Below are 4,083 nucleotides of genomic sequence, written 5' to 3' on the forward strand. Positions count from 1 at the left end.
TGGGATCCCGTTCCATGGAACAGGTGCCGTTTTCTGGAGCTACCCGGCTGTCGGGAAGCCCCATGGGTCAGGCTCCAACATCTGAGCACCTGCTTATTTCTGCTGCAATCAGCTCCTCTCCACGTGGTGATGGCGGCTGGAGAAATGGCTCAACAAGAAGTTGGAAGAAAGATATTTTCAGAGGCACAGCTCCAAAACAGGGTGACTGGTGGGCTGGCACTGGGGGAGGGGGAGAGCACGGGAAAGGGGAGGCATTGCCCCCTGAGAACTCAGCATACACCTGAGGCTATGCCCCCCAAGCAAATGAATGGGGAATCCTTATTTGAACCGGGGACCATGGAAGCCTGGGAGACCTGGAGCCAATGCACTGCCCTCTCCTCTCCCCACCAAGGACCCTCCAGGACCTGGGTTGGGTGGGAACCGAAAGGCCTGTCTTTTCAGATGGAACATTCTGAAGCCCTTGTCCTGGTGGAAAGAGTTTGACAATAATTCAAGATTAGCGCAGAATGACACTGAGTGGGTCCCTCATCCTAGAGCATCCCCGTCCATGTAACAGGAAGGCTGGGGATGGAGGGGCCACATTCACTTCTGTCCTTGCTTCCAAGCCAGCATGCTCTCCAGCCCCCTGCGGCTCTCAGGCCACCTCTTTGCTCCCCTACCCGCCCCTCCTTCCATCGCTGGCTGTCTCAGCCCCTGAGTCAGGTCTGGGGTGCTCCCCAGCCTCTGGGTTCATCACCCTGGTCCCATAGCTGTGTGCTCCTCTTTTATGAATGTGATACTTTCCAGAATCTCTCTGTAGATAAAAAGAGCCACTAGTATATGTGTACGAGTATGATTCATAATTACACATGGGAAAGGACTGGCTTGGTTGGTTGTGGGACTGCTGAGTATAAAATCTGGGGGGTGGCTTGGTGGCTGGAAGCTCAGGCAGGATTTCTATTACCGTCTGGAGGTAGAATGCCTTCTTTTCCAGGGACCCTCACTTTTTGCTCTTAAGACCCTCAACTGCTTGGATGAGGCCCTGTACATCATGGAGAGCAAAGTGCTTTACTGAAAGTTGAATGTTAATCTCAGTAACAAAACACCTTACCGGCAACACCGGGGTGAGTGTTGGGCAGAACAGCTGGGCACTGCAGCCTCGCCGGGGTGGCATGGGGTTACCATCACAGGCTGCACTCCAGCCCATCACCTGACCTCCCCAGGTCACCTGGAGGATGGGTCTGTTACTGGGGTCTCATAGCATTGCTGCCTGAGCTACCAGGTGGGACTGAGTTTGAGGCATCGTCCTGAACTGAGCGTTTGGTTCACACAAGCCCCAGTCTCCCCCTGGGGCAGCTGGTTCAGGAGGACAAAGTGCTCCTGGGGGGGACCCCAGCCCCATGCTGATCACACAGAGCATCCCCTGCAGGAGGAAGCCTTCTCAGGGACCTCCCTGGAGAAGAGGAGACGTCTCCCATGCTGGGCACGGCAGAGCCTCCCTGCAGGAGGAACCCTTCTCAGGGTCCCAGGGACATCCCTGGAGAAGAGCAGACGTCTCCCATGCTGGACACAGCAGAGCCTCCCTGCAGGAGGAACCCTTCTTAGGGTCCCGGGACCTCCCTGGAGAAGAGCAGACATCCCAGGTGGTCCCAGATATTTCTCACAAGAAACCTCTCACCCCGGTGTATACTGGGGTACACACAGACCCTTGGGGAACTGTGGCAATTCCGGATCCGAACTCTATCCACAAGGGCCCAGCACCCACTGCTTTCATGTCAAGAAAGGAGCCCATGCTCAGAAGGAAGCCGGGCTCTGTAGAAAGACGTGGCACAGAAAGAACCCAAGGAGACGCAGGCTGGGGGTGGGTGTTTATTTAGAGGATAAGGGTCCAGCTGGACTTTAGCAGGTAACGCATAACAAAGTGAGCTTCTCAGTGGGAGAGTGGGGTCCACGGGAGAGAACACAGATCTGGCCATGGCTGAGTTCTGCTGTCTCCTGGGCCTCCCTGAGCTCCAGCACTGGCCAGGGCGCAGGGCAGGGGAGGGAAGCTCTCTGAGGAAGAAGGGAAGGGCAGGACAGTTTGGCCCCAGCAAGCGGGGTGAACTTTGTGATGAGCAGCAGAGGAAATGGCTCACCCCAGGATTTCCAGTGGGGTGATGATGCGGAGGACAGGGTGAGTGGATTTTTAGGGCAAAGACGTGGAATAACCAGCGGATCTCTGTTTCTGATTCCAGGGACTGTCATATTTCAGAGAGACACAGCTAAAAACTGCGTCACAGGTCTGGGATACAGGATGGCCTTCATCTGACACCTGGGGCCAAGCATCAAATCTTACACTGGCAGCATACAGGGACACAGCAGCTGGACTGGGAGCAGCAGGGCTTGCAGCAGCTGGATTGGTAGCAGGATGACCCACAGCCTGAAGAACAGCAGCAGGGCTTACAGCAGCTGGACTGGCAGCAGCTACAGGAGCCACAGCCCCCTTTGGAGCCCCCATAAGAGCCACAACTGGAGCAGGAACAGGCTGGCACACAGCAGCTCACGGGCTTGCAGCAGCAGATGGGCACACAGCAGCTGGAGCCACAGCCCCCACAGCTGGAGCCACTGCCCCCACAGCTGGAGCCACAGCCCCCCTTGGAGCCCCCACAAGAGCCACAGCCCCCCTTGGAGCCCCCACAAGAGCCACAGCTCCCCTTGGAACCCCCACAGGAGTCACAGCCCCCCTTGGAACCCCCACAGGAGCCACAGCTGGAGCAGGAACAGGCTGGCACACAGGAGCACACGGGCTTGCAGCAGCAGATGGGCACACAGCAGCTGGAGCCACATCCCCCACAGCCGGAGCCACATCCGCCACATCCTCCACAGCCGGAGCCACAGCCCCCACAGCCAGAACCACAGCCCCCACAGCCAGAACCACAGCCCCCACAGCCAGAGCCACAGCCCCCACAGCCAGAGCCACAGCCCCCACAGCCAGAGCCACAGCCCCCACAGCCGGAGCCACACCCCCCACAGCCGGAGTCACAGCCCCCACAGCTGGAGCCACAGCCCCCACAGCCGGAGCCACAGCCCCCACAGCCGGAGCCACAGCCCCCACAGCCGGAGCTGCAGCCTCCACAGCCGGAGCTGCAGCCTCCACAGCCAGAACCACAGCCCCCACAGCCGGAGCCAGTGCCTCCAGAGCAGCCACAGCAGCCCATGGTTCTGGTGGGTTGAGGGTGGAGCAGGTAGAGGAGCAGGTGAGAGGGAGGTGCAGGTGTGGAGCCCCCTGAGCCTGGGCCCTTTATATCCCTGCCCAGGGTCAGGTGTGAAGCTGGGCACATGGTCACTTCCTGGTTCCTGTTTGTGCCATTTTCCCAGGGAGATTTTGCTTGCTTTCTTGAAACTAGAAACAATCACGTTCTGTTTATTGTGTTTTGCAGTTTTACTTCTGGCTCTGCATCTCTACTCTGACTGGCGCATGCCACACCCGTGTATCATAGAAGAGACTGACTGGGGCCCCCAGGGGCCAGTGGACCTGCCACACATCCCCTTCCCCAGTGGTTGTCCTCACACGACTCCTGGCCATCAGGGAAATGCCTCTGAACAGCCACCAAGAGACCCGGAGAGCTTGGCCAGGAGGGGCGTGCAGGACCTCGTAGCTTTCGCAGCTCTTAGGGCAGGAAGCTGGGATCAACTCCTCCCTCCTTGGGGGCTCCCCAGCTGAGCAGCTGCCAGGAGCTGCTTGCAGGGCCTCACGCCTGAGGCTGCATCAAATTCGAGGTCACGCATGTGCAGGGTGATGGGGCTGGGAGGGGCCCGACACACTCGTTCAGAAAGGCAGAGCTGGCTGGGTTACTCTTCCGACACTGTTGAGAGAGACCTTTGCAGGATGTCAGAAAAGGAGGGAGCCAGAGGCAGGGGTGAAACCTGTGTCCCCGTCCTGGGGCTCCCGTGACAAATGACCACAAACTGGGGGCTCAGACAAGAGGAATTAGTTCTCTCACAATTACAGAGGACAGACACCTGGGTGTCTGCAGGCTGAGCTCCCGCCAAAGGCTCTCGGGAGGCTTCTTTCTGCCTCGTCCAGCTTCTGGGCTCCGGGTGTTCCCTGGCTGTTCCTTGGCT

At 58.6% G+C, this 4,083-nt stretch overlaps 1 pseudogene; it reads left to right on the top strand.

Moving 5' to 3' along the window:
* The first annotated feature begins 2,089 nt into the window (after positions 1–2,089).
* LOC129007606 (putative uncharacterized protein DDB_G0291608) lies at positions 2,090–3,359 on the top strand (annotated as a pseudogene).
* The last annotated feature ends 724 nt before the right edge of the window (positions 3,360–4,083 follow it).

The sequence above is a fragment of the Pongo pygmaeus genome, chromosome 9, assembly GCF_028885625.2.
Source record: "Pongo pygmaeus isolate AG05252 chromosome 9, NHGRI_mPonPyg2-v2.0_pri, whole genome shotgun sequence".
Lineage (NCBI taxonomy): Eukaryota > Metazoa > Chordata > Mammalia > Primates > Hominidae > Pongo > Pongo pygmaeus.